The sequence below is a fragment of the Hemiscyllium ocellatum genome, chromosome 13 (genome assembly GCF_020745735.1).
Source record: "Hemiscyllium ocellatum isolate sHemOce1 chromosome 13, sHemOce1.pat.X.cur, whole genome shotgun sequence".
Lineage (NCBI taxonomy): Eukaryota > Metazoa > Chordata > Chondrichthyes > Orectolobiformes > Hemiscylliidae > Hemiscyllium > Hemiscyllium ocellatum.
The window spans coordinates 29150387-29170891 of record NC_083413.1 but is presented as its reverse complement, the minus strand read 5'-3'; positions in this window follow the sequence as shown (position 1 = coordinate 29170891).

Here is a 20505-nt window from a genome sequence, read left to right as displayed (position 1 = left end):
ATAAAAAAAAGCTGAGTGTCAAGAGTAGACACTCTGTGTTGGCAGCTCTTCACAGACATAGTTTAAACAGTGACTATGTTGAGTAAGAGGTTGGATTAACTTGGTTAGCTAGACCAGCTGTCAGAGGTACTGACTGCATGAGTTCAATTCCTACACCAGCTCATTACCATGAAAGATTCTTATTCTCAACATCCCTCCTTACCATGAGGCATTGTAACCCTTAGGTTAAGCCACCACCAGTCATCGCTCTCTAATGAGAGAGAAGTGTAATGGTCTGGTAAGACAACGTGATTTTAATGGTGAGCAATAGAAATATGTCACTCATTTATGGTCATTTAGTTCTTGCTACCTGTGGAATCCTTGACGAGATGTCAGCTGTTGTATCACAGAGCTATGCTGACAACATGACTTCCCATTTATGCAATAGTTTTCATTCGCTTAAAATGTCCACTACATATCTTACCTCTGAATTCAACTCATTGTACAAATTTGATTAGTTATTTCTGAATGTATACTTAGGTTTATTAATCAACCACGGGGATCAACAATAGTAACAGATGTATGTAATCAAACATAGAACCAGTGAATGTCACCTGATATGATGGAATAACGGTAATGTAACTGGGCTCGCAATTCTTGAGCTCCAGGTTAATGTTCTGGGGAAAGGGATTTAAATCTTATTATGGCAATTGATTTAGAACAGATCTTCCCAAATTTCACTGCTGATTTGGAGATTTTTCTTGAGCAAATGGGCTGCTGCATCTCTTAAATACAACAGTAGCAGCACTTAAAAAAGTTGTTTTGGCTGTAAATTCATACTAATGTTACAAACAAACGCAATATCTATTTATTTAACCATGTATGCCTGGCCTTTCAATTCTATCCATAGAGATCAATTAAAACCAGTTGCTGAGATATTTGAAATGTCTGTCAGAGCCTACACAATCTAATTGTTTTGCAGAAAAGTCATCACTAATTGGTGGTCAGGTGTGTCTAGCATCCAGCTGAGGCAACAAATGTCAAATTGCAGTTTCCCACAAACGGGATGACTTTTTGCCTCAATCATAATAATCTGCAAACTGCTATTCCAAATTAAGCATTACCAGCAGTTCTACTTACAGTTTGAAGCATTGTTCCTGAACTTTTCCTATTCCCAGTTATAACAATATTGACAATATGGAGAGAAAGCTATTTAGCTAAGAACGAAGCATAATCCAATTAGTTAATTTAGTCTTTTTGCTTTCCAATTGACACAAGAAAGCAGTGTGTCACAAAGATGGCAATGCTGATTGACTAATGCTGGTAAGTAGACTGTCATGTGATGAAACCTCAAGGAATACATCTAATCAAATAAAAACCAAAATAACTGCAGATGCTGTATATCAGAAACAAAAACAGCAATTGCTGGAAAAGCTCAGCAGGTCTGACAGCATCAGTGGAGAAAAATTGAAGTTAACATTTCAGGTCCAATGACTCTTCCTCAGAATACGGGAAAGTTACTTCTGATATCCCTCCACCAAACCTGCTGACCTTTTCCAGCGATTTCTGTTTTTGTTACATCTGATCAAAGCTGACAATCATAGGTCCGAACCATAATTTAGGCCCAAACTCTCAATTGGAAATCTTCTTGTTGTCACTTACCATTTAATTCCATTTCCTTACATCCAGGTTGAGATTAAGAAAGAAGAGTTTTACAATTGCTTTTTAAAATGATTGTTAACAAATAAATGAGTGATTTGTAAGTGCCATTGTGTGACAAGTAGGAGTTGTTCATAATTAAATAATTACAGTAAAAACAAAAGGTGAAGATTACAGTACATTTTATTTCAAGTAATCTTTGGGAAGAAATGCCAATATTTTCACACAAGTAACAGCTAACAATCTTTTTAAATGAAAAGTCATCTTTCAATTTTTAAGCCTAATGTTGTTATACAAATTGTAATATTAAACTCTGCCACTTATTTCAGATTAATTTTCAGGTTGAAATTCATGAATATGAAGAAATTAAAACATAAATTCAGAGCAATTCTTCACACATCTCCAATAGTAAGAATCTACCATGAACACTGTCATTTTTTAGTGTTTTCCATCAGCATGTTATCAGTTGAAGGAGATAAGTTTGAGCAGATTCAATATTAGGACGGAAAATCATAATCAAGTTGTGCTTAAATTTGCAATCAGGGCTTCTGCCCCATCAAGTTCCAGACATTAAAGATCAGAGACTTCCCTGTCCTTTCTTGCTTTCTGTTTGTCTCTTTGTCTCTTCCTTGCTTGATTAGTGTGTTCTCAGAACATACCTGGGCTGACCTGGGCAGGTGTATGGATGTGGAGGGAGATTTGGGAAAATGTGATAATGAATTGTTGGACGTCTGAAAGGTCCACGATGCCTCCGCATTTGTCTTTCTTCTGCTGACTCTGCTGACTCTGCTGACTCTGATGATTCTGATGAAGATGAGTCTTTCTTCCTTGGCCTTTTTGTCTTTCGGCGTCTGGATCTGGAAGTGGATCTCTTGAGCTTGGGTTTAAATATCTGTTCTCCATCTGGATAAGTGTCCTCATGAGGCGCCACTAGCCCACTTAATCCTCGGACTGTGACTCCCTGCAGAAATATAAAAATATCAACTTGCTGAGTTTAGAAGTGTCAATCACTCCAGAAAATCATCATAGAATCATCAGGCAACTAGTTACAAGTGTTTCCTTTCTGTTGACTCTGTCTGCAATAATTATTTTAGAGTTGCTTTCAATTCTAATAACAATTCACTCAAAATTTCTGCCCACACAAATCTTTAAAAATACTGAAATTAATTGACCAGAACAAGTATATGAATTAGGATGTCATGTTGCGTCCTTTCCAGGACATTGTTGGAATATTGCATTCAACTCTGGTCTCCATGCTATAGAAAAGATTATATAAATCTTTTCTGAACCCTTCTAGGTTTAACAAAGATGTTTCCAGATTTGGAGGGTTTGAGATATAGGGAGAGGCTGAATAGGCTAGGGCTGTTTTCTCTGGAATCACAGAGGCTGAGGTGTGACATTGTAGAGGTTCATAAAATAATGGAGACATGGAAAGGATGAATAGTCAAATCTTTTTCCCAGGGTTTGGGGAGTCAAAGACTAGAGGGTATAGGTTTAAGGTGAGATGGAGAAAGATATAAAATGGATCTAAGGGGCAACATTTTTACTTAGAGGGTCATGTATGTGTGGAAGGAGATGCCAGAAGAGAAGAGGTGTTGGAGGTAGTACAATTACAACAGTTAAAAGGGATCTGCATGGGGTATGAATAGGAAGGGTTTAGAAAGATATGAGCGAAATGCTGGCAAATGGGACTAGATTAATTTAGGATATCTGGTCAGATTTGGCAAGTTCAACTGAAGGATCTGTTCCAATGCTGTAGAACTCTAAATTCAATCAGTCCCTCTCCCATTCCATGAACCATTTTACAATTCATTGGTAAAAGGGAGCGGAATGGAAATTGAGTGGTCCATGAACCCCTCTATCTCAGATCATCAAAATAAGCATCATGATCGGGTAGACTGGGTCATCAAGCTGCAGAGGGAAAATGCCAAGTAATTAATTCAATAATGGTTATATGTTGACAGGTCCTCTGCAATATGAATGTTCATGTTTTTTTTAATTGAAGGTTCAAAAAAAAAGCTTGCAAATAATTTGAAGGAAACCATTCAGACACTGCCACCAATGGAACCACAGTCATTAGTCAGCCATGGTCTCTGTGGCAGGCTTTAGTTTCCAGCCTTCCTTCTTTCCTCATAGCTGTTGTAAAATATCCCCAAACCTTTCATGCCAATGTCTGAGAAATGTCAAGGGCAGCGCACAATTGTGTCATTAACAACTCAACAGTCCATTGATTAGTCGTTCCAATTTAGTGGAAAGGCTGCCAACTTCCACTCACCAATGCCAATTTCTCTAAGTTTTCTCATTTTGGGAACTGCCAGATGATGTTGGATTCCCAACTTAACATCATTCTGTCCAATTTTACATTTGCAGCATTGATGGGGGGAATAGCTCTCCCAAATTTCAGATGTTAGATCCACCCCAAACATCTCAAGAGGTTTGCAAAAACACACAGCTGAAGGATCCTTAATAGACAGTAGGAGAATGTTGGCGTAGTCTCTGAGATAATGCATGGTTTTAATACTAACATTACTGCTGAAGAAAATTAATTATAAACTTTAGAAAAACTACTAGTTGTACATTGACAGACACGCAAGAAAGAGGAAAAGAAGCTATTACTTGCAAAAAAAGATACAAAATCATTAGAAATTCAATCTATGGGTTATAATTTGGAGATGCCGGTGTTGGACTGGGGTGTACAAAGGTAAAAATCTATTTTTAACCTCTGGGTTAGGTTGTTCAAAACTGAGCCATCAACTTCAACATTTTATGTGAGAAGAGGGAGAGAAAAGAGAAAGCATCGCTTTCTGTCAGGCCTTCACTGGAAGTTTGCTTTTTTTGCAAGTGCCAAATGCTGGGCTTCTCGTCCAGATTGTAGCAACTTGAAGTTAAATCCTGTTGACTGTGAGGGATTTACATGGGCATTGGGGCTGGAATCATGACAATAGCTTGTTGAGGGCTTCTTTCAAGAAATCTGAATAATGCAAACCTAAAACCTGCTCCATATATTGGGTGTAGGCATTTGTACTCCCTTTTGATTTTCGTAAAAACCTTCTCCTCTGTTTTTGGTTGCACTTCAGCCCCACCCTCCTGAACTTTGGGCATATGGTGCAGAAGAAGAAGAGTAGGTCAGAGGACCTCCTTGTGGATCTGCTCCTGGGCCTGGCCAAACTGGCCATAAATAGGTGCAGGCAGCAGGCTGTGGAGGGATTCATTAGGGCCAATTGCCTGCCCCTCTTCCGTGGTTATGTTCGAACCCAGATGTCCCTGGAGAAGGAGTACACGGTGACCACAACACCCTTGAGCTGTTTAGGGAGAGGTGGGCACCACAGGGTGTGGAGTGTTTAATTTCCCTCTCCAACTCTATTTCGATTTAATCCCTGCCCTCCCCTTCATTTTTTTGATCACACAGCATTGCCCTTTGTCGAGAAAGGCACTGCTTGTCACTGGCCACTAGGGTGTTTTCCTGGTAATGGAAAACAAATAAAGATTTACACACTTGTTTATTCTTCACTGTGTCCTACACCTGCATACACACGACATGGGTACTGGAGTTAAATAAGCACTACCACTGTTCGCCAGAATTGTGGGGAAAAGAAAGAAAAAAACCCTGCTTCATTCCTCATTTCTTCAATTTTTACAGATGAGTCCTTTCACAGCTGTTTGTTCCTGAACTTACATATGCAAGGGATCTTAATGCACTAAATATAGTGAAGATCAAGCTTTCTTCCTTAAGCATTCCATCATCTAGTGTTGATTGAATGGGCACCATCACCTAAATTAATCCTTTTTGCCCTGTTCCACTAAAAAACAGACACAATTAAGTTACTTTTCTATTTGATGATGTTACAGGAGAAATTTCTTGACGTTTCTACTAGAACATAGAACTGATCATCAAAAGCCGGTATCTACGTTACAATGATAACTAAACAGAAACAAAAACTGTACAAAACCATATTATAACCATATCTGTCACAAAAATGTAAAAAAAAGACAATATAGTCATAACGTGTAAGAGTGCACAGTCAGAAGTAGACTTTATAGTGGAAAAGGAACCATGGAAATGACTGTAAAACATTCAGAGAATGATTCGATTACAGACTGAGAACTGAACTTTCATGAGATCCAAATGAATAAAAGGAGTTCAGCACAACTACCTTTGTGGCATAAATGTCACAGTCCACCTCAACCACATCATCATCAGGACTCTCCCAATCAAAAGATGCCGTACAGAAACCCAAATGCTGCAAAGGAAGGCAAATTATGATTTTTCTTGAAAGTTATTAAATCCCATATCATAAATGTATTGCACTTGCCTATTTATTACATTTCCTATACATCAAGATGACCAATAAACGTGTGCTTGGAGTTTCTGATCAAAATGATACCATTTAGAAAAGTCAGCAAGTTAAAAGCGAATGTTGCCGCGGTGACAGAGAGGAAACACATTTGACGAGTCACTTTGGTTCACTTCATTCATCTGCTACAAGCACTTAAAAATCACCAATCGCAGAGAATGAGACACTTTAAGGAAAGTGAAAAGGGAAGGTGAAAGGAGGGAATTATTTGAATTGCTAAGGTATTGCTGAGAAGCTGAAGAAAATTGAAACATCTGTGCAAAACTGCTCTGTTACTTTTCTTCTAAGCAAAACATTGCACAGCTTCACAGAAAGGGTGACAAAAGAGAGAAATACCTTCAGTGTACCTTTTACTCTGTAGATTGTAGATTATAGGATTCAACTCAAAGGAATATTTATAGAAATAATTGGGTAGAAATTCATTCAAGTCTATTTTGGGTCCAGAATCAAAATTACACTAGCAACATGGATACCAATTGGAAGGCCTGTAATTGGTCTATTAAAGTGTTTTTTTAGGAGTACCTGATAACTAGCATACCTCAAAAGGCTGTTCGTCCTATTCCAGGAGAATACATTTAGGCCAGTTCACTCACTAGCAGTGCGCTCAGGCTCGGCTTTGAGGTAATGATAAGGATGAAACGGAGGTGGTGAACTGATCAATAATCATCAATGATCCTCAGGAGCACACTGGAGCTGCATCTTTTTCATTGACAACTGCATGACATATGGCTTGTCTCACCTATCAAAACAGTATCCAGTGTTTTGTGACATCTACAACCTATGTTTTACAGAGAATATTGGACTAAAATATTCAAGAAATCCAATTGCCACAGCAGTGTATGGAGAAGGGTCAGCCAAGGAACAATACCAAGGATGTTTTCAAAATTCCATCCATGCAACATAAGCAAGTCAACAAAGTCCAAGAATTATTTACAATGTTACAGCTTGCAGATCCCAGTTAGACAACATGTGACTAATCTGACAAACAACATGGACACCATCAGAACAACTGAAGCCTTTGACTCCATCCAGTGAAATGCCCCAAAAAGAATTAACAGCATGTATTAACTACCAAAACTGACACAGGTGTAATGCAAATGCCAACCACTTAAGCATCTTGCAAGAGATGTACTCAGGAAGCCAGCACTCAGGTGCAGTCCACAATTAGCAAATGCTTATATCAGGTGTGAGATCACATGCACTGGCATTATTCATCCTCTATGTCAGTTTGATTCCTCAATTTTGATACCTAAAAGAGTTTAAGTTATTGAAGCAACAGATATTATTGGTCCACTTGCATGCATTTATCTATATATTCTTATAGCCCATAGGGGACCAAGCCTATCATACAGTCATAGAGATGTACAGCATGTAAACAGACCTTTCAGTCCAACTCATCCATGCTGACCAGATATCCTAACCTAATCTAGTCCCATTTGCCAGCATATGGCCCATATTCCTCTAAACTCTTTCTATTCCTATACCCAACCAGATGCCTTTTAAATGTTGTAATTGTACTAGCCTCTATCACTTCCTCTGGCAGCTCATTCCATACATGCACCACATGAAAAAGTTGCCCCTTAGGTCCCTTTTAAAATTTTCCCCTCTCACTCTAAATCTATGTCCTCTAGGTCTGGACTCACCCACCCCAGGGAAAAAGATTTTGTCTACTTACCCTATCCATGCCCCTCATGATTTTATAAACCTCTATATGGTCACCCCCAGGAAGTTGCCACGCCACGCCATCAACTCTATCCACCTCCTGACTAACCTTTACTCAGACATGATGTTATTGTCAATGTCAAAGATGAAGCCACGTTACTTCCAAAAGACAAAGCTCAATCCACCATTGACAGTTGTCATCATGCACCATTCACATTCAAGTAAATCCCGAATTGGAATTGAATTCAATGAAACAAAACAATATAGGAACATAGGAGAAGGTGGAGTATGTCATTCAGTCCCTCAAGCCTATTTTGCGATTCAGTGAGATTAAGATTGATTTATGACCTAACTCCATATACAGGGGAATCTCGATTATCCAGCGTTCGACTATCCGAATTTTGGATTTTCCGACAAGCTCACAAGGTCCCAATGCTTGGCTAAACTATGTTGTCTGGCATTCGATTTTCCAGCATTCGATCAACCGAATGGAATATTCCCCGCCCATGTCCTCGAGGTTCCTCTGTACCTGCCTTTGGCCCATATCCTTTTATACATTTGCTTTTATCTATCTCAGATTTAGAATTAGCAAGTGATCCAGCATCCTCTAAGATTTGTGGATCATCTGGAAAGTGAAGCATCATACTGAGTGGTGCAGCTCAATTACATGTGCATTGTAAAAATATTGCACTATATGTTTAGATCCAGTTTGATTGAATAATGGAAAAAGAGATTTTGAGAATTGAACAATGATCCATACAACCTTCCCTGGAGCCACAGGAACTGACAATGTTCAAGCACCTTTCAGTAGAAATCTTTTCCTTGGATTATCATTTGGATTATCCATCAGCCAGGAAAATTCCAGCAATATCCATACCTATATCATCAAATGTCTACCAAGTTGTCCCCATAACGCTGACAAATCTCAGACAAACTAAACATGAGGGTAATGACAGTGGCAGAAAAATATGGTTTTGTTTTCAACTGTAAAATCATTAAATCACTATGAACTAAATGAATTTGTTAAATTTACTTTGTCAAGTATGTTATGGCTCACTGAAAATCAGGCCTCACCTTTCCTACAGTCATTATAAAATGAAAACTTTTCTAAATTTATTCGAAATTCTCCAATTTATCTCTCTTTTGAACCCAGGCAGTCAGAAAGGCAGGACCACATTTCTGTATTTAACAAAAAAATACTATTTATCACAACTAAATAGATTGTAACTACAGATAAATAATTATGACCAGCAATATACGAATCTACTAGTTAAAGTTCCAAATCCCTTAAAAATCACCCTTACAGAAACAGAAAAAGATAGGTGTTATGGATCGAGGGAAAGAGTAGGAAGACTGCCAATAGTTCCTGGCTGTGAGTTTTACACTGAGGTGATCCTTTTGGCTACTGCTCCTCAAACTTCTTTCTCCAGGTACTTTCACTTATTTGCACGAAGCACAGAGCAACTCATTCAGACATACAAAGTCTCTGACTTACTGATTAAGAGCCATAGCTTCCAGCAATTATTGAGGGGAAATAAATGGTCTTTCTTCAGGCTTGAAGTGTTTGTTACTACAGAGAAAGCAAAGGTCCCTTCCTTTGGAAAGGTCCAATGGCTTCTGACCAAAGATACACATCCACAAGCTGTTTGGCTACCTGGGAGGCAACCACATAGTTGTTGGCAGGCAGAAGGTCCTTGTCATCAACAGCCAGCCACCACTCACAGACCAATCAGCTACTGATTGCTAGCCAAATCACTGGTTTCAGTTTGTTTGGAGTAACTTCCCTCACTCCTTGAACAAGTATGAATAGCTCTTACAATGATTGTCAGGTCACTTGCTTTTAAAAAGAGCTATAATCCTTTCCACAAACATTGGCGTTTGAAACAGTCCTTTTCTCATTTTCGTCCACAATCAAAAATATAGAAAGGTAGAAGGATACGGTTTCTGCTCAGAGCATTAGACCTGATTCTACCAAAGTAGAAGATGTATAGAAAATGATTACACCACAATATAAAGTCAACCCAAAAATTGCCTCAATTTTTCAACTTTTATCCCCTTACATTCCAGTATTTACAAAGTATCTTATTTTCAAGATATCCCCCACAAAAACATACCAGACATATAGCAGGAAAATTATCACAGTTTTTTAATTTCTCAAAAATGTGTTAATGCCCAGCAATTTCACAATTCCCACAACCATTAGAAATGGCCTCCTGAAAGCCAAACACATGTACATCACTCTGACCCTCTACAACTATTTGTGAAGATCCAAGGATATGATGTGGAAACACAGCATGGACCAGGTTCTCAAATGATTATTTTTGATTCCCTTAGCAGAATTCCAAATCCTGCTAGGAAAGAAGGAATTCCTTTCGACCCACAAATGGATTTTATTGAATATGAATGAGAGGATTGTTTCATCATCAATCTTATGCAGTTTGGTTACAGCCAAACTGAGCAAATTCAGCAAGTTATGCTTGATGATCTGCTGCAACAGTTCAAAATGATCAGCATCAGCAGAAAACCTGAAACATTTAACATGTCTCCAAGCAACTTCCTTCATTCTGGCCAAACAGAGGTGAAGTCGATCTCCCTAGGAATGTGAGTATTAAAGGCAAACAAGTGGTAATTCCAGAAGCTGTACTCCAGATGATACTAGGTCATACATGTACAGTCACATGGGTACAAAAAAGACAGGAGCTTGGTGCCTACCTCCACCTATCAGTTCAACATGAATAAAGATATTGATCAACTCATTAAGCCATGTGAAACATGACAATTCCATCAACCTGAACAATTGAAATTTTTATTGTATTATGTGTGATCCTTTCTGAGCCGTAGTACAAGATTGTTACTGAAAGTGGTGAACTCGGCCCGGACAATCACAATGGCCAACTTCCCATCTACAGAATCCATCTACCAGGCCCGCTGTCAAGGAAAGGCCGCCAGCATTCTCAAAGATCCATCCCACCCTGGCAATGCTTTTCTCCAACCTCTACCACCAACGAGAAGATACAGAAGCCTGAACACATGCATCAGTCAGTTTTGAAACAGTTTCTACCCTACTGTTGTTAGAATACTGAATGGACTCCCAAACTCTTAGTATTTATCTGTACCTGTGTTTTTGTTTTGCTGCTGTTAACCCATTATTTACTTATCTATGTTATTTAACCATGTGATCTGCTTATATTGCTTGCAAGATAAAGCTTTTCACCTTTTCACCAAAGCGTGACAATAAATTCAATTCAATTCAAAACCAAAAGAGAAAATGCTGGAAAATCTCAGCAGGTCTGGCAGCATCTGTAAGGAGAGAAAAGAGCTGACATTTCGAGTCTAACTGACCCTTTGTCAAAGCCCTTGTCTAACACAGAGCAAAAAGGAAAGCAGCGAAGGTGGATGGGGGGGGGGGGTGAGGGGAGAGACAAAGTGTCAGTTAGATTTGAAATGTCAGCTGTTTTCTCTCCTTACAGACGCTGCCAGACCCGCTGAGATTTTCCAGCATTTTGTCTTTTGGTTTCAGATTCCAGCATCTGCAGTAATTTGCTTTTATCAATTCAATTCAAGATTGTAGAGTCATCATGTTTTGCAGTATGGAAAGAAACCCTTCAGCCTGTAGCATTGTATGCTATGGTGTTTCAAGTGATCATCTAAATACTAGCTAAATGTTATGATGCTATTCATCTCAATCACCTTCACATAGAATGAATTCCTCTGGGTGAAAACAATTCTTCCTTAAATCCCCTCTAAATCTCTGGTTCTTTACAATAAATCTATGCTCCATGCTTCCTGAAGCTAAGGAGAAAAAAGTCCTCTTTACCTACCTTATCTATGCTGCTCATCAGTACAGGCACTTCAATCAAGTTTCCATCGGCCTACTCCACTCTAAGGAAAACAATCCTGGCTGTCAAGTCTCTCCTCAGAGCTGAAATCTTCCATCCAGATAGCATCCTGGTGAATCTCTTCTCTGGTGTATTCACCACCTTCTTACAGTGTGGCAAACAGAACTGCACACAGTTCTACAGCTATGACTCAATTAACATGTTATACAGTTCCATCATAACCTCTCTGCTCTTGTATTCAATGCTCTAACTAATGAAGTCAAGTATTCCATGTACCTTCTCAACCATCTTATCCACCTGTTCTATTGTTAGCAGGGATCCATGGATGTGCACACCAAGATCCATCTGATCCTTTGTACATCTTCGGAACTACAATTCATTGTGTACCAAAATGCATCACATCATACTTTTCGAGATCAATTTCCACATGTCATTGTTCAGCCTATCTGACTAGCTCATCTGTATTACCCTGTCATCGATGGTTTTTTCTCCTTGTCATTTACCACACCAGCGATTTTCATGCCCACTTCAAACTTACTAATTAAACATTTTACATTCATGTCTAAATCATAATGTACACTGCAAAACAACAAGGGACCCCGTTCAAATCCTATGATTTATCACTGGGCACACACTTGCATTACATTCTGCCTCCTGCCACTAATGGCACTTTGGGTCAAATTTGCCAAATTGCCTGCACACATGAACTTTTACATTCATAACCAATCTTTCTTTTGAAACCTTGTCAGAAGTCTTACCTAAATCCATGTAGACAATATGCAGTACCCTCATCCACACATCTAGTTACCTTTTCAAAAACTCAATCAAACCACGGTGACTATTTTTGGTTATTCCTTGACTTTCCAAATAGAGATTATTTCTCATCCTCCTTCAGAACTCCCAACCACTGACATGAGAATTACTGCCCTGAAGTTCCTTGGTTATCCCTACCAACCTTTGTGAGTACTGGTACCTGATTAACAGTCCTCCAGCCCACTGGCACCTCTCCTTTAATGAGAGAGAGTTTGCCTATTAATATCAGGGCCCCTGCAATCCCCAAGCTTGCCTCCCACAGCAAACTGTGGTATATCATCCGGGCCTGGAGACTCAACCAATTTCAAGTTGCTAACATTGATAACATTGTCCATCTCTCAACTGTAATACATTCAAGTATATCACAGTCCACTTCCCTAATTTTCCTGCTGTCATTCTTCTTAATTGGAAATATAAATGTAAAGTATTGATTTAAAACTTCATCTACGGCTTGCTACACATGTGTTGCATTTTGGTCTCTAATGAACTCCATTCCTTCCCTGGTTATACTGTTGCCCCAATATATTTATAAAATGCCTTTGGATTTTCCTTTATTTTAACCACAGGTGTATTTTCATGTTCCCTTTGGCTCTCCTAATTTAAGTAGCCCCTGAACTTTCTATTTTCCCCTAGGGCTGGTAATGCTCTCAGCTCTTAGCATTCACCCATGGGCTTTCCTTTCTTTCCTTAGCAATCCTGTACATTCCTCAATATCTAGGATTCTCTGTAAGTTTTGGTCCCACTCGTCACATTTACAGGACCATATTGGTTCTGGGCTTTCAAGATATCCTTTTTGAAAGATATCCATTCCTCTTACATCGATTTTTCTTCAAGTAGCTGCTCCCGGTCCATTTTGGCCAGACATGATATCATCATATAAAAATTGGTCTTTCTCCAATTCAAAACTTTCATTTCTGGTCCACCATTGTTCTTTTCCATGACTACTTTAAAATTTACTGAGTTATGATCACTATCACTGTAGTGCTTTACCAGTGACATTAGCTGTGATCTAGCTTCATTCCCTGAAATTAGGACCACTATTGCCCTGTGTTTGGCAAGACTTTCTACATGCTGGTTTAAAAAAGCACTCCAGAATACATTTTAAAATTTCCACCCTCTCTAAGTCTCTACATGTTATCTATCCCAGATAATATTAGAAAAGTAGAAATTATTATCTTATTACTTTAACACTTCTCTGAAATTTGCCCCCATGTCTGCCCTTTTGTCTCGCACTACCTGTTATGGAGTCTATAATCCATTCCCAACAATGTGATGACCCCCTTTTTGTGTAAAAGTTCCAGGCACATGACTTCAATTGAGTAGCCTTCTAAGCTTTCATCCCTCCTTATTGCAGTAATTGACTCCTTGATCAATATTTCAACATCATCTCATCTTTTTCCCCCTCCCTATCTTGCCTAAAGATTCTATACCCACAATATTGAACTGCCATCCTGCCCCTTCCTCAATAATGTCATTGTGATAGCAATTATGTCGCATTTCTATGTGTTAATCAGTACTCTCAACTCATCTGCCTTACTTACAAGTCTCCTCACATTAAAATAAATGCCATCCAATTTTGCAAATTCCGTTGTATTGTAAATAAGCCCATTAACAAATATGGGGAGAAAGTGAGGTCTGCAGATGCTGGAGATCAGAGCTGAAAATGTGTTGCTGGAAAAGCGCAGCAGGTCAGGCAGCATCCAAGGAACAGGAGATTCGACGTTTCGGGCATAAGCCCTTCTTCAGGAATGCACAACAATAACTCATCATAATCCTATAGGATTTCATGCTGCCTGACTGACTGAACTTTCTTCAGCATCAGGAAGACAACAGAATTCTCTTCAGCTCGGATTGGAAAATCCATATCTCCAGTCCCAGCTTCACCTCTATTACCCAGTGCTCAGTCATCCTGATCCTGAATTGGTCGAGCCTCTGGGTTCTGTTTGTCCAAGCTGAGCTTGCTCTGTAAGCTAGCACTTCCAAATAAACCTGTTGGACTATAACCTGGTGTGTGAATTTTAACTTTATCTTACACTAAGTCCATCCTTAATACTAACTTCCTCCCATCGTCAGTGTCTTTCCGATCTTCATCCCTGACTACTGCCTCCTGAAATATCCAGGCCATTTTCCTTTGAAGATCTAGTTATTCAACATGTCCCTCACCTATTACAACATCCATAATCTCCATCTCCTTTACAACACATATTGTAACTCATCACCTTATAAATGCTGTGGTTAGAAGAACAGGGCAGATATTAGGAATTCTGAAGTGAGTCACCTGCCTCCTGTCTCACCAAAATGTGTCCACCATCTACAAGGCACAAGTCAAGAGTTCATTGAATATTATTCACTGCAGCTCAGACCACACAAAGAACCATATTGATGTGGAGGTACCAGTGTTGGACTGGATGGACAAATTTAAAAATCACACAGCATCATGCTATAGTCCAACTTGTGTATTTGGAAGTACAAGATTTCGGAGCACTGCTCTTTTGTCAGGTAGCTAGCAGGAAGACAAGGGCACTGGATGCAGGTGACCATCACTAGCTGCAAGTTCCCCTCCGTTCGGAGAAATATTGTTGCTCTGTCACTGTTCCTGGAATCCCCTTATGGTATTGTGAGTGACCCTGCACCCCCAAAGACTCCAGTGGTTTAAGCATCACCTTCCCCAGGCCAAGTAGAAATGGACAATAAAAGCAGCCTGATTAGTGACACCCCATCAATTCATTTTAAAAATATCAATTTTGCAATTCCAGTTTTTTATCTCCATCTGACCCATTTTCCTTCTGCCACTGTGGTTTTACACTCTATTTATTATTTTCCTAAACCTGCTCATGTTACCACATTTCTCTTCAATTTCAAGAGACACCAAAACACACCATTGTGTGCTTGTGGTCAGAGCCATTCCAAACCCTTCTATTCTTGTTCGGCTGCCCTGGTCAAAGACGCCTTGTGATATTTTGCTATGTAAAATGCTCTATATAAATGTAACTGTATACGGAATGAGGGTGAACAGGGTAGATGTAGAGAGAACGTTTCCACTTGTGAAAGAGTCCAAAACCACAGACCATAAATACATTACAGTTACTCATAAATTCAATTGTGAACAGAAGAAAACTTTCTTTACGCAGAAAAAAGATTAGAATGAGGAGCTCAGTAACACAGGAAATGATTCAGGCAATTGGTTTAGGTACTTCCAAGTTGAACTAGACATATGTGTGAGAGAAAATGGAATATGCTGCAGGGCAGGGATGTGGTATGTGGGAGGAACAAGAATCCCATGGAGGAAAATCACCAGCACACTTCAAGTGGGCCAAATGGCCTCTTTCTGTGTTATCTTACTCCGTCTACTTCAATGCATGAAACAGTTGTTCAAATAATACTTACTGCATATTTGAGAGGTTTTGGAACACACGCTGTAAGTACTACAGCAAAGTCATCTTTGAAGCAGTTAGTTTCTTGGATAATGAATTCCACAATTATCCTTTGGCTTGGTACAGACTGAAACACAAAGAAATTTAGTTTTTTTATTTAGCGATACATTGTCTATTTCTCCACTCATAGGGTACTGACAAGCATCTGTCAGTTGGGCTAAACATAACAAATTCAGTCACCAAGTGAAACTCACTAACAATTGCAACCCAGCAAACAGATAAGCTCTTGATCTAGATTAGATTAGATTCCCTACAACAAGTTCACACCAACCCTGCGGAGAGTAACCCACCCAGTCCCACTTCCCTCTGACTAATGTGGCTATCACTACGGGCAATTTCGCATGGCTAATTCATCTGACCTGCGCATCATCGGACTGTGAGTGAAAACTAGAGCACCCAAAAGAAACGCACGCAGACATGAGGAGAATGTGCAAACTTCAAACAGACAGTTTCCCAAGGCTGGGATCAAACCTGGGACCATCGTGCTGTGAGGTAGCAGTGCTAATCACTGTGCCAGCATGCCATCCCTAGAGTAATCCATGGCCAATTCACCTGACTGCACATCTTTGGACTGTGGGAGCAAACCACAGCATCCAGAGGAAATCCATGAAGACATGGGGAGAACGTGCAAACTCCAAAAGACAGTTGCCCAAGGCTGGAAGTGAACCCGGGACACTGGTGCTGTGAGGCAGCAGTGCCAACCACTGAGCCACCATGCCGTATTTTAAGATCAAGCTTAAAGTTGTCTTGTTAGCAGGGAGTTTATTTCAGGGAGGCATGATCACCAAAGGGAGAGGAAGGGAAATTAGGCAACTCTTCCATGGTACTGAGGGTGATGATGGAAAGGGGAAAGGATGTTTTGCCCCAAGGATCAGGTTGATCTTTGTGTGGCATTAATGTGACTCTTGCACCCATGAAATATATTTTAAAACCTTCCTGTCAGGAATAGTTACCAGTAAATAGATTCATTCATAAAATCGTACAGAACAGAACAGGCCCTCCCACCAACAAAAAACAACTATAAATCTGCACTAGTCTCACTTTCCAGCACTTGGCCCATAGCCTTGAATGTTATGACATTTCATCCGCAAACTTTTTAAAGCTTGTTGGAATTCCAACCTCAACTACAACCCAGGCACTACATTTCAAATTCCCATCACCCTCTACATGAAAATAAATTATCTTTTTCCTAGGATGATGACATCAGCGTGTACGAGGGGGAATAACTACAAATTGAGGGGTGATAGATTAAAGACAGATGTCAGAGGCAGGTTCTTTACACAGAGAGTGGTAAGGGCATGGAATGCACTACCTGCTAATTTAGTCAACTCAGCCACATTAGGGAGATTTAAACAATCCTTAGATAAGCACATGGATGATTTTGGGATTGTGTTGGGGGACGAGCTGAGAAAAGTTCGCAGGTCGGCTCGACATCGAGGGCCGAAGGGCTATATTGTTCTATGTTCTATGTTCTATGTTCTATGTTCTATGTTCTAAATCCAATTCAAACTTCTTGGCTTTCACCTTCAACTAAGGAAAACAGCTATTCTCCATCTTGTCCAAGCCTCTCATAACTTCCCTAATATTGCTTCTCGATGATAAATGCAAATTGGCAATTCATGTGCAGTCCAGTAAACATTGATAAATTAAGACTGCAATTCTATTATTGACAAATTGCCCTAAATGTTATGGATGGAGCTACCTGCCTGTTTCTAGTTGGGGCCTCTGTCACTTGAAGCCAAAGTAGCACAACATCAGATCAGTAAGTCCCTTCACTGCAATTGTTGTTACTTCCTTCCTGTCTGGCGTTGAAAATTGAAATCAGCCGACGAAATGGTTTTAATGCACCTTTCAGTATATTTTAGCATAATTTTGTTAGGATGCCACCTAAAAAGTATATTGTCTTCTTTTCAACTGCAGAGGCTGATGTGAAGGGAAAATCTGCACCCCTGTCACCATCATATCGGATTTGTCCATGCTCTTTGGTAATGACAAAAGGTTGTCTATCAGGTTAGCCAATGCTTCCAGCATCTTTATTATGAATGCCCATCATGCCTGTAAGCTTTCCCATTGCATACCTTTATTTCAGTTCGGTAGCTGTATTTGTCTGAAACTTCATCCCACTCCCCGCTGAGCTACACACAAACAATCCTTTAATTTAATCTGCCCACCCAGATCCCTGTGATCCCAAATCTATACAAGCCTTTAAACTGTGTGTCAGCTGGAACTGGTGGCTGTATACTAAACAGCAGAATCATGTCAGTGTCTCTTCATTGGCAGGAAGGGTGGGGTGAGGGAAGGGGATTATGTAATCAGCATCTTGTTGGTCATGGAGGAGAAAGTGAGGACTGTAGATGCTGGAGATCAGAGTCAAAACGTGTAGTGTTGGTAAAGCACAGCTGGTCAGGCAGCTTCCGAAGAGCAGGAGAGTTGATGTTTTGAGCATAAGCTCTTCATTAGGACCTTATTGATCAAGCCAGCAAACGGAATGAGGGTGAGGTGGATGCTCAGTACCTACTGAGTGCAGAGGTAGCCAGAATAATGAGTGACTGTTTGGTCACTTGCTACGTCCATGAGTATCAGACAGGTGTGGCAAATTGTATACCATCCACCTCAATTAGTACCAGCATGGGCAGATCATGAAGCATGACCCTCTGGCACAAAAAATGAGGCACATGAATTTTTAAGGTCTTGGTGCTTTTAAAAAATTGAGTAAGTACACAGACGATAAAGGAATAAAAAGGATGTAGGAAGGCTAAGCTGAGATACAATGGGAGGAGTGTGTAATATAGACAATAACTCAATTTGCACTGACTATCCTGTTGATGCACTGTATACCGTATATACAATTCTATGGAGAGGCAGCAAGTTGTAATTCCATTTATGGTAGCGTTATGGGCTGAATAATGAAGAATGGAGAAAGTGAGGACTGCAGATGCTGGAGATCAGAGCTGAAAATGTGTTGCTGGAAAAGCGCAGTAGGTCAGGCAGCATCCAAGGAGAAGGAGAATCGACGTTTCGAGCATGAACCCTTCTAGTGAATAATGAAAAATGGTTTACTTTTTCCTAAACAGCAAATAGCAGTAACTCCTTAACAATCTCAAATACTACATTAAAAATTGGTAGGTGTCTTTAATCAACAGTTTAATTATTCGTAGATACATCAACGGCACAGGTTGGACTTCAACCCAGGGCCTCCTTTAGAAGTTGGTACTGTTGTATGCAAATTCAGAAGTTGATTACCACAAATTAAACACAGCTTCCTTTAAAATAATGTGGAATTGCGTTGCAAACTGAGTCGGGCTTGTCACTTAAAGAACTTGAAGATAAATTAAGGCTTTCCTCGCTCGGTAATTTAATTATGGAAAAAAAACATACCTTTGTTAAAACCTTTGTGATATTAAAAAGTGAAAAATAATTGGTATCATTGCTCTCGCTGTTATACTTCTGAATAGCAACTTGAACAGAGCGATCCACCATTCTGTTATTTAATGACATTGTGTACCAGCATCTTCGGCACAGAGTTTGAACTGAAACAACACAAGAGCAGGCACGTCATGTTTAAGGGAGATGAGGAAATAAGAAAGCGTTTTTAAAGGAGGTGAGGCAGCAAGAAAGTGTTCTAATGTGTCAAAGTCCAAACTTCACAACTTAGAAATGTCATTCCTGAAGTCTCAAATCTACTGAATTGCTCCAAGACCTGAACTTTTCAGAGTTTTCTCCAGCTTAGTTATAACCCTTAGCATGAGAGGAGGTGTGGCCAATGTCAGGGAATTCTAACAGTAGGGATTTTTTCAGAACACATCTATAGCACTTAAATATCACAAATCTAGGTCACCTCCAAGGTGGAAGTGGTGCTCACTTGGTGGCTCAGGCCTGGTTTAGAACAAGTACTAGCAGCATTTTACAATTATACAAGCAATAAAAGTAGGCTACCCGACCTCTCAAACCTGCTCTACCAGTCAATAAAGTCATGGCTGTTCTGATTTTAACACCAACTCCACATTTCTGCATATCCCCGTTACTTTCATTCTCTTGGTAATCAGTTCCCTTGGTACCTCTGCCTTAAAACATCCTAAGATTGTCCATCCACTACCTTTTCAGAAATAGATTTCAAAAGATTCACAGCCCTCTGAGAGAAAAATTGTCTCTTCATCCCAGTCTTAAGTTTTGGTTTAAACTATGTCCCCAGTTTCTGGAGTCTCCTGCAAAAGGAAACGTCCTTTCAACAACCATCCAAGGAAGTCCCCTCAGGATCTTACATGTTTTAACTAAATTACCTCTGACTCTTCTAAACTGAAGAGGATATAGGCCTACCTTGTCTGGCCTTTCCTCATAAAGAAATCTGCTCATTCCAGGTATTAGTCTCATGAACTTCAGAACAGCTTCCAATGCATCAACATCCTTCTTTAAGTAAAGTGACTAGTACTGTACACAGTACTCCCCATGTCATCTCACCAATACTCTGTACAACTGAGGCATAATTTCCCTGCCCTTGCATCTCATTCTCCATCACAATAAAACATAACATTCTATTAGCTTTCCTGATTATTTGCTGTTCCTGCATTCTAACCTTCTGCAATTCGTGCAGGAGGACACTCAGATCTCTCTGTACCTCAAAAGTCTGCTACCATTCACTATTTAGTTATTTTTTCTGCCATATTGACAATTTCACAGTTTCTCACAGTATACACCAGATTATGCCAGATTTTTGCCCAGTCATGTAATCTATCTATATACCTTTGTACACTCTTTATGTCCTCT